Raw genomic sequence first — 11751 nt, 5'->3', positions numbered from 1 at the left:
TTGATTTGTTGCCTCCATCTTTCTCCAAATCCCACCAACATCAGCCGCCTCAGAGCGCAATTGGTCCTTGTTTGGGAACCTATACACCAAAGCACACAACAGGCTGACTAATACAAGGGTTGGAAAATTGGTGGCCATCAAGGCAAATTTGAGGCTTTTTGAGCCTGACAACGAGCCATCCCCAACAAGGTTGGAAAGGGACAGTGAACATGAGGCCTCAGAGTCTGATGTTCAAGAGGTGGACATTGACGAGGTCCAGGGAGAAGACATGGAAGCCTGAGAGGAAGACAACCAAAGCTTTAGTTTCTAGACTATCATTTTACAGATGTATATTGAAAACGGTTTTGGGAGAGTTGATGGATCATTGGGGATCATTCAATATTCCCTTTCCTTTGTTGTTCAGTGAAATCATCCCATGTGAAGAGTCCACTCATTTCATTAAAGTTCAATTCTTAACTAAATTGTTTTTAATTTTTTTATTGGAAATATTTTATCATTTGCAATTATGTATACTTATGATAAGGTAAAATGTCTATGTTTCTGTTTCCATATGATATGGTAAATATATCCAATGCTAACTCATTTGCATATATTTCCGTTAATTCCCATATATTCCTGTTAATTCCCACGGAAAGTTTCCACCTCTGAATATAACCCAAAAGGTGCAACCCTAGTGACATCATTTGCTCATCAGGAAAGGATTGAGGAAGTAATGGCAGTTCCTGGTACGTGTGTTTTTATAGCCACCAGCTTGGTTGAAGTTGAAAGAGTTACAATCATCTGTCTTCTTCTTTGATTGATGACTAGATAATGTGTTGTCAGATGCTGAATGTCATGTTTTTCTTGAGACTAGTTAGCCAATAAGTTTAACTGGGGTTGGCCAAGATAATCCTGCCAAAAGATGTCAAACCAGTAGATGGTTCATGTAAGACAGTTAAAAATATTGTTTGGGGAATCTTGTAGGTACTGTAAATCTACAGATATGAGGGCTTACGAGGCAGGGTGCAATAGTACGTAAGATTACTTTAAGAATATACATATGAGGAGGTATAATCATAATTCACTCTCATCTCAAATGGAAGAGCAGCTACAGACTCATCATCAGAGTTGACTCACAAGACTAAAGGTGACTATTTCATTTTTCATATTCTAACATTACACTATCGTAAGCAGCATGAGTCCATGGACCCATCCTGTCTGGTGTCAACGGTACAGGCTGGTGGCGGTGGAGAACCGCTGTCCAATCTGCAGCAACTGTGTGATGCCATTGCGTCAGCATGGACCAACATCCCTGTGGAATGTCTCCGACTTGTAGAATCAATTCCCCAAATAATTCAGGCTGTTGTGGAGGCAAAGGGGGATCCAACCCGGGACTCGATGGGGGTGCCTAATAAACTGGCTGATGAGTTCATAATTAGTTAATAATATGCATAATGGTATACATTGATGCTTTTTTCTTGTTATGACAACATATCTCCTATATTGGAATGCAGAATACATATCTGAACACATTAACTTGTTTTCTTTTCTTTTCCAGAGTAAAGCATCCAGTGACAGCATGCAGTTGGCCACATTATGGGCTCAATTAGTTCTGCTAACAGAGCTGATTCATCAAACCTATCAACACACAACTATTCTCCATAAAACAATGCACCATAGTCTCATTAGAAGAGGGCTCTCCAACCCTGTTCCTAGAGAACTACTATCCTGTAGCTTTTCATTCCAACCCTATTCTAGCAAAATCTGATTCAAATAATTCACTGGTTAATAAGATAAATCAGATTAGTTACAACTGGGGTTGAAGTGAAAACCTACAGGAGGTTAGCTCTCCACGAACAGGGATGGAGTGAAAACCTACAGGAGGGTAGCTCTCCAGGAACAGGGTTGGAGTGAAAACCTACAGGAGGGTGTCTCTCCAGGAACATAGTTTGAGTGAAAAACTACAGCAGGGTAGCTCTCCAGGAACATCGTTTGAGTGAAAAACTACAGCAGGGTAGCTCTCCTGGAACAGGGATGGAGAGTCCTGGTATAAACCTACAGGAGGGTAGCTCTCCAGGAACAGGGTTGGAGTGCCCTGCATTAGAATATGTAAAAAATAGTGACATTTGACAATTGTAGTTGCATGTCACAAAGCACTTACGGGAATATATCACTTATAATGATGATAGTAAGACATTATAACATGTTTGTATTGTCCTCACAGCCCAAAGCCAGTACAACTCCTAATTGGCTGCTGTGGGAAAGGAGAAAAGAAACCCTTACTGGTCTGAGGGACAGGAGTACTGCAATACTCATACATTATGTGATGGCTGGTTTCATAAAGGTTTAATGATTCCCTAATAATATGTAAGACCCACTTCAAATAAAGTATTACCAATGGCAAAGTCTAAGTATACTTCTCTGTTGTCATGAGATCATCAGGAACTACTGCATTTCTCCGTCTTCACATCAATGTCTTTTTATTATAGGAAACTTCACTGGTACAGTAGATGGGTTGGGCTAAAACCTCAAATCAGCTTGTTTCCCAGTGATTAAATAGCTGATAGCTGCTTTACTGAGGAGCAGTTGTACTTACTATGACTTTGTGATATTTGGTTATCCCTCCTAGCTACAGTATCTTAAGATGAATGCACTAACTGTTGGTCGCTCTGGATAAGACTATGTGAGTGTTGTAACAGACTGCAGCAAACTTCAGACATTAATAGAGACAGAAAATGTAGTATCTCATCTGGCCCGCTAGAATTAAACTCAAATACATGTGCTGAATCAAATATTAATTTTCACAAAGTCTGCTGCCTCAGTTTGTGTGATGGCAATTTGCATATACTCCAGAATGTTATGAAGAGTGATCAGATGAATTGCAATTAATTGCAAAGTCCCTCTTTGCCATGCAAATGAACTGAATCTCCAAAAAACATTTCCAATGCATTTCAGCCTTGCCACAAAAGGACCAGCTGACATCATGTTAGTGATTCTCTCGTTAACACAGTTGTGAGTGTTGACGAGTACAAGGCTGGAGATCACTCTGTCATGCTGATTGACTTTGAATAACAGACTGGAAGTTTCAAAAGGAGGGTGGTGCTTGGAATCATTGTTCTTCCTCTATCAACCATGGTTACCTGCAAGGAAGCACTTGCCGTCATCACTGCTTTGCACAAAAAGGGCTTCACATGCAAGGATATTGCTGCCAGTAAGATTTCACTTAAATTTATCGGATCATCAAGAACTTCAAGGAGAGTGGTTCAATTGTTGTGAAGAAGGCTTCAGAGCGCCCAAGAAAGTCCAGCAAGCGCCAGGACCGTCTCCTAAAGTTGATTCAGTTGCGGGATTGGGGCACCACCAGTACAGAGCTTGCTCAGGAATGGTAGCAGGCAGGTGTGAGTGCATCTGCACGCACAGTGAGACAAAGACTTTTGGAGGATGGCCTGGTGTCAAGAAGGGCAGCAAAGAAGCCACTTCTCTCCAGGAAAAACATCAGGGACAGACTGATATTCTGCAAAAGTTACAGGAATTGGACTGCTGAGGACCGGGGTAAAGTAATTTTCTCTGATGAATCCCCTTTCCGATTGTTTGGGGCATCCGGAAAAAAGTTTGTCCGGAGAAGACAAGGTGAGTGCTACCATCAGTCCTGTGTCATGCCAACAGTAAAGCATCCTGATAAACACGTTTTCCTCTAAGACCCACACAAGTGGCAGAAGACTCATCTGAAGTCGCTACCATTACTATGCCAACTTCTGTTTGGTAGAGTCCGAACTGTTTGTGCTACAAACTATTGGGACCCCACTGTGGAAAGGTTGAGATTCTCACGAACACGATGGTGTTCTCCGTTTTGCTCTATAACACCACAAGTGTCACGGGACTCATCTAAAGGTAACCGGTACTGGTTTAAAAAACAAATGGAAGTACAGTATGAAGGTCGTTTTGTGCCTACACAGAAAAGGGGTAAAATCTGTGTATTTGTTTATTTCCTGAGATTTTTTATATCTCCTAGATTTAGGACAGACACTTCAAAACCTTGATTCTCATGATATATTTTTTGACTTTTTGACTGCTTTTTGACATTTGTGAATGTGTTTCTATAGGCTTTGGCAGCCAAAATGAATATTTGATCAAATAATTGTTTAAAAAATGTGAGGATACATAAAGGGGTCCTAAATGATCCATAGTGTGACCATCTTAAAACAATTCCATATGTCAGCTTACACCCCCCACCCATTGTCTTAGACTCTAAAGAAATAAACATTCTAGCCCTATTGCCTCTAAATTTGTATTCAATGATCCGACATCTATTTGGCAGTAGCTTAGCACTGCAGTTGTGATTGTAGGAAACAAGAGTAGGTTCAACTTTTTAAAGATGTTTTATAACATTTCACGTTCAAGAATGGTTTGTGAAGTCACATTTCACAATTCAAACGTTTATTTTATTTTATTCCCCCCAGGAAACAGTGGTTAACCTGACAGGTAAAATAGTTGTTTTTGTGCAGCCTACCACGACGGTAACCTCCACGTCCCTCAGTAACTTGGCTATTAGCAGCGCCGCGTCCCCGGTCACCCTAGTGTCACGAGAACCCTGCTTACCTCCTCCGGAGTGGTACGATGGAGATTCCGGAACCTGCCAGACTTTTCTATCCCAGTGCTTCCTCATTTTTGAGCTGCAGCCTTCTTCGTTTCCCTCAGACGGCTCGAGGATAGAGTACATCATTACGGTGATGTCTGGGAGGGCACTCGCCTGGGCCACAGCGGTGTGGGAGCACCTCAGTCTGGAGGAGTTCGTGGAGGAAGTTCGTATGGGGTTTGATTCTCCGTTCTCAGGGAGAGAGGATGCTCGCAAGCTGCTCCAGCTACGCCAAGATACCGAAGTGTGGCAGACTACACAGTAGATTTCCACACGTTAGCAGCTGAGAGTGCTTGGAACCTGGAAGCGCTATTCGACACGTTCCTTCCTACACGGAGTATCGGAGGAAGTAAAGGGCGAGCTTGCAGCCCAGGAACTACCGATGGATTTCGAATCGCTCATCGCCTTGACCATTAGGATCGATGTATGACTATGGGAACGAAGGAAGGAGAGGAGAGTCGATTCTACTTTGCATTCGAGGTATACTGGAAGTCCCCGACGGCTCTGTTGGTTACCTGAGTTCCCACGAGAGCCTCCGAAGACTGATGATTTATCTCTTCCCGAGCCCATGTAACTAGGCAGAGCTAGGCTGTCTCCAGCTGAACGGCTATACAGGCTTCACACTAAGAGTTGCCTGTATTGTGGGTCTACTGGTCATTTCGTCTCCACCTGTCCACTAAAAGGCTCTGGTGGGCCATACAGAGAACTTTTCCTCTCCCCTTAATCACATTCCTTTTCATGCCATATTGCTGTGGGGGAACCATTCGAAATCTCTCTGGGTACACATTGACTCTGGAGCTTTACGGACGCTACCCTGGCTTCCGAGCTGGGTATCCCCACTCAGCCCCTCTCCATTCCCATGGACGTTAGAGCAGTAGACGGGTGCTCTATTGGCCGGGTCACCCACAATACCATCAACCTACATGTGTCAGGGAACTACAGAGAGATGACCCAGTTCCTGCTCATTAAGTCTCCTCAGGTTACTGTGGTATTGGGACTCTTTGTCGGGTCTGGAGATCAAGGCTATGGAGACCTACATTGAGGACTCCCTAGCTGCTGGGTTCATCCGTCCTTCTGCCTCCCACTTATAGTATTGATACAGGAAGGGGACGAGTGGAAAACTGCCTTCAATATGACCAGCGGTCACTGCGAGCATCTGGTCATGCCATATGGCCTCAGCAACGCCCCTGCTGTGCTCCAGGTTCTGGTTAATGATGTTCTCTGCGACATGTAGAACTGGTTTGTCTTCATCTATCTCGATGACATCCTCGTCCTCTCCTGCTCCACCCAAGAACACATGTGGGTCGAAAACGCCTGCAACACCCTTCCCTGCTCTGCCACGGGCCTATCACCTTTTGACTGTTCCCTGTTTTATTGTTGTTTTTTTTACAATTTCTGCATCTGAGTCATACCTGATAGCAGAATGTCCTCAAACCTGTTTGTCAGTGTTCTTGGCCAGCTGTTTGGCAATGCATGAGTAATAACAATACAATTCTGAATTACAATAATTAATTAATACGTTTTATGTTTTCACTTCAAATTGTCTTTTTCAGTCAGGGCTCAATTCAATCTGTATGGTGGAAGTTCCCCTTTATGGCGCGATTGAAATGTAAAGGCAATGTTCTCGTGTTGGTGGCGACTGCATTCAAGGGAAAACTGAATATGTCAGCTCAATAGGAAATGATCTTCAACCCCGCAGCACACACACACACACACACACACACACACACACACACACACACACACACACACACACACACACACACACACACACACACACACACACACACACACACACACACAAAAACACACACACACACTTACTCACACACAAACTGATGAATGTGCTGCTGAATTTATTTTTTCTATTGCTTTGTTTGATCTTTTCTATATTATGTCTATCTCTGATCAGCTACACAGGAAAGGGCTGAAAATAGACCATTTTAATATACTGTGCTGTATGTAGCCTTAGAAATAAGGTTCATGAAAACAATAACTTGATAACATCAGATAAGATTAATATATTAGTCATTTCTGAGACTCACTTAGATCATTAATTTGATGATACAGCAATAGCAATACAAGGAGATAACATCTATAGAAGAGACATGAATGCTATTGGGGAGGAGTCATATCCCTGTAATGCTTAGAGAAGATCCTATGTCAAGTGTTATTGAAGTGTGGTTGCAGGTTCACCTGGCACATCTAAAGCCCTTTCTTTTGGGGTGTTGCTATAGGACACCAAGTGCTAAAAGTCAGTTTGTAAATAATATGTGTGAAATGCTTAATAGTGTATGTGATGTAAACAGAGAGGTCGACTTTCTTGGGGACCTGAATATTGACTCGTCAATGTAGTCCGCTCAAGAGGAAGCTTCTCACTGTAAACTGTAATCGGGTTCAGGTTATTAATAAACCTACCAGGGTGTTAACAAACACTACAGGAACAAGATCATCCACATGTATTGATCACATTTTTACTAAAACTGTAGAACTTTGTTCTAAAGATGTATCTATACCCATTGGATGCAGTGATCACAATATAGTGGATATATCCAGGAAAGACACAGTTCCAAAATAGTATATAAGAGATCATCCAAAAGATTTTGCTGTGACTCTTATATGGATGATGTTAACAATATTTGTTGGTCTGATGTGATTAATAAAGAGCATCCAGATGCGGCACTTGATACAATTATGAAATTACTTATTCCAACTATTGATAAACATGCACCTGTTAAGAAACTTACTTTTAGAACTGTTAAGGCTCCCTGGATTGATGAGGAACTAAAAAACTGTATAACTGAAAGAGATGGGGCCAAAGGAGTGGCTAATAAGTCTGGCTGCACATCTGACTGGCTGACTTACTGCACATCTGACTGGCTGACTTACTGCAAATTGAGATGAAAAAAATAAGATAATTAGAAGAAGAAACTGTATTATGAAGCCAAGATCAATGATATCAAGTATGATGGTAAAACACTTTGGAGTCATTTAAATGAAATTATTGGCAGAAACACAAATTCAACTTCTTCTTTCATTAAATCAATTGGCAATTATTTTAATGATTACTTTATTGGAAAGTGAGCAAACTTAGACAGGAAATGCCAACAATCAACAGTGAGCCATCGTACTCATGTATGACATTTTTTTTATAATGAAAGAAAAGCATTGAAAGTTTGAATTTTGTCAAGATAGTGTGGGAGACGTGGGAAAGTATTGTTGTCAATCAATAATGACAAACCTCCTGGCATTGACAACTTAGATGCAAAGCTATTGAGGATGGTAGCAGACTCTATAGCCTCTACTATCCATCAAATCTTTAATCTGAGCCTAGAGGAAAGTCTTTGTCCTCAGGCCTGGAAAGAAGCCAAAGTCATTCCCCTACCCAAGAGTGGTAAAGCGGCCTTTACTGGCTCTAAAAGCAGACCTATGAGCTTGCTGCCAGCTCTTAGCAAACTGTTGGAAAAAATTGTGTTTGACAAAATACAATGCTACTTCTCTGTAAACAAATGATCAGACTTCCAGCATGCTTATAGATAAGAGCACTCAACATGTACTGTTCTGCACTGACACAAATGACTGATGATTGGTTGAAAGAAATTGATAATAAGATGATTGTCGATAATCAAATCGATAATTTCAATAAGCATTTTTCCACGGCTGGCCATGCTTTCCACCTGGCTACCCCTAACGTGGCCAACATCTCAGCACCCCCTGCAGCAACTTGCCCCCGCCCTCTTCTCCTTCACCCAAATCCAGACAGCTGATGTTCTGAAAGAACTGCAAAATCTGGATCCCTACAATTCAACTGGGCTAGACAATCTGGACCCTCTCTCTAAAATTATCCACTGAAATTGATGCAACCCCTATTACTAGCACATTCAACCTCTCTTTCGTATCGTCTGAGATCCCTAAAGATTGGAAAGCTTCCGCACTCATCCCCCTCTTCAAAGAGGGAGGCACTCTAGACCCAAACTGTTACAGACCTATATCCACCCTGCCTTTCTAAAATCTTCGAAAGCCAAGTTAACAAACAGATCACCGACCATTTCGAATCCAACCGTACATTCTCCACTATGCAATCTGGTTTCCGAGCTGGTCATGGGTGCACCTCAGCCACACTCAAGGTCCTAAACGATATCATAACCGCCATCTATAAAATACAGTACTGTGCAGCCGTCTTCATCGACATGGCCAAGGCTTTCGACTCTGTCAATCACCGCATTCTTATTGGCAGACTCAATAGCCTTGGCTTCTCAAATGACTGCCTCGCCTGGTTCACCAACTACTTCTCAGATAGAGTTAAGTGTGTCAAATCGGAGGGCCTGTTGTCCGGACCTCTGGCAGTCTCTATGGGGGTGCCACAGGGTTCAAATCTTGGGCTGACTCTGTTCTCTGTATATATCAATGATGTCACTCTTGCTGCTGGTGATTCTCTGATTCACCTCTAAGCAGACGACACCATTCTGCATACATCTGGCCCTTCTTTGGGCACTGTGCTATCAAACCTCCAAACGAGCTTCAATGCCATACAACACTCCTGACGTGGCCTCCAACTGATTTTAAATGCTAGGATAACTAAGTGCATGCTCTTCAACCGACTGCTGCAAGCACCCTCCTGGCCAACAAGCATCACTACTCTGGACGATTCTGACCAAGAATATGTGGACAACTACAAATACCTAGGTGTCTGGTTTGACTGTAAACTCTCCCTCCAGAATCTAGAATCCGCTTCCTATTTCGCAACAAAGCCTCCTTCACTCATGGCGCCAACATACCCTCGTAAAACTGCCTATTCTATTGATCCTTGAATTTGGCGATGTCATTTACAAAATTTCTCCCAACACTCTACTCAGCAAACTGGATGTAGTCTATCACAGCTCCATCCGTTTTATCACCAAAGCCCCATATACTACCCACCACTGCGACCTGTATGCTCTCCTTGGCTGGCCCTCACTACATATCCATCGCCAAATCCACTGGCTCCCGGTCATCTATAAGTCTTTGCTCTGTAAAGCTCCGCCATATCACAGCTCACTGGTCACCATAGCAACACCCACGCGTAGCACTCGCTCCAGCAGGTATATTTCACTGGTCCTCCCCAAAGCCAACACATACTTTGTCCGCCTTTCCTTCCATTTCTCTGCTGCCAAGGACTGGAACGAATTGCAAAAATCTCTGAAGCTGGAAACTTATATCTCCCTCTCTAACTTTAAGCGTCAGCTGTCAGAGCAGCTTTCGACTATGTCCATCACCGCATTTTTATCAGCAGACTCAATAGCCTTGGGTTCTCAAATGACTGCCTCGCCTGGTTCACCAACTACTTCTCAGATAGAGTTCTGTGTGTCAAATCGGAGGGCCTGTTGTCTGGACCTCTGGCAGTCTCTATGGGGTTGCCAAAGGGTTCAAATCTCAGGCCGACTCTTTTCTCTGTATATATCAATGGTGTCGCTCTTGCTGCTTGTAATTCTCTGCTCCACCTCTACGCAGAGGACACCATTCTGAATACATCTGGCCAATGACTGGAATGACTGGAACAAATTACAAAAATATCTGAAGCTGGAGACTTATATCTCCCTCTCTGACTTTCAGCGTCAGCTGTCAGCGCAGCATATCGATCGCTGTACCTGTACACAGCCAATCTGTAAATAGCACACCCAACTACGTCATGCCCATGTTATTACTTGCCCTCTTGCTCTTTTGCACCCCAGTATCTCTACAGGCACATCATCACCTGCACATATATCACTCCACTGTTTAATTGCTAAATTGTAATTATTTTAGTCTCTAGGGCCTATTTATTGCCTACCTCCCTACTCTTCTACATTTGCACACACTGTACATATATTTTTCTATTTATTTTATATTGTGTTATTGACTGTACATTTGTTTATGTGTAACTCTGTGTTGTTGTTTTTTTGCACTGCTTTGCTTTATCTTGGCCAGGTTGCAGTTGTAAATGAGAACTAGTTCTCAACTGGCTTACCGTGGAATAAAAAAAATAAAAAATAAAAGTTGTGGGTACTGTACTGTTAGATTTCAGCGAAACCTTTGATATTATTGACCATAACCTGTTGTTGAAGAAAGGTATGTGTTATGGCTTTTCAAAGTCTGCCATGTCGTTGATTCAGAGATATCTATCTAATATATCTCAAGGTTTTTTTTTATTTTTGGAAGCTTCTCAAATGTCAAACATGTGAAGTGTGGTGTACCACAAGGCAGCTCTCTCGGCCCTCTACTCTTCTCAATTTTTACCAATGACCTGCCACTGGCATTAAACAAAGCATGTGTGTCCATGTATGCTGATTATTCAACCATACTGTATACGCATCAGCAACCACAACAAATGAAGTCACTGAAACCCGTAACAAAGAGTTGCAGTCTGTTTTGGAATGGGTGGCCAGTAATAAACTGGTCCTGAACATCTCTAAAACTTTGAGCATTGTATTTGGTACAAATCATTCCCTAAGTTCTAGACCTCAGCTCAATCTGGTAATGAATAGTGTGGCTGTTGAACAAGTTGAGGAGATTAAATTACTTGGTGTTACCTTAGATTGTAAACTGTCATGGTCAAAATATAGATTCAAAGATTGCAAAGATGGGGAGAGGTCTGTCAATAGTACTTTGGTCCCAGCTCTCTGCAGGTCATTCACTAGGTCCCCCCGTGTGGTTCTGGGATTTTTGCTCACCGTTCTTGTGATCATTTTGACCCCACGGGGTGAGATCTCACGTGGAGCCCCAGATCGAGGGAGATTATCAGTGGTCTTGTATGTCTTCCATTTCTTAATAATTGCTCCCACAGTTGATTTCTTCAAACCAAGCTGCTTACCTATTGCAGATTCAGTCTTCCCAGCATGGTGCAGGTCTACAATTTTGTTTCTGGTGTCCTTTGACAGCTCTTTGGTCTTGGCCATAGTGGAGTTTGGAGTGTGATTGTTTGAGGTTGTGGACAGGTGTCTTTTATACTGATAACAAGTTCAAACAGGTGCCAATAATATAGGTAATGAGTGGAGGACAGAGGAGCCTCTTAAAGAAGAAGTTACATGTCTGTGAGAGCCAGAAATCTTATTTGTAGGTGACCAAATACTTATTTTCCACCATCATTTGCAAATAAATTCATTAAAAATCCTACAATG

This window comes from Oncorhynchus clarkii, unplaced genomic scaffold (genome assembly GCF_045791955.1).
Source record: "Oncorhynchus clarkii lewisi isolate Uvic-CL-2024 unplaced genomic scaffold, UVic_Ocla_1.0 unplaced_contig_7868_pilon_pilon, whole genome shotgun sequence".
Classification (NCBI taxonomy): domain Eukaryota; kingdom Metazoa; phylum Chordata; class Actinopteri; order Salmoniformes; family Salmonidae; genus Oncorhynchus; species Oncorhynchus clarkii.
The sequence above is the reverse complement of the archived record's forward strand: the minus strand, read 5'-3'. Positions refer to the sequence as shown.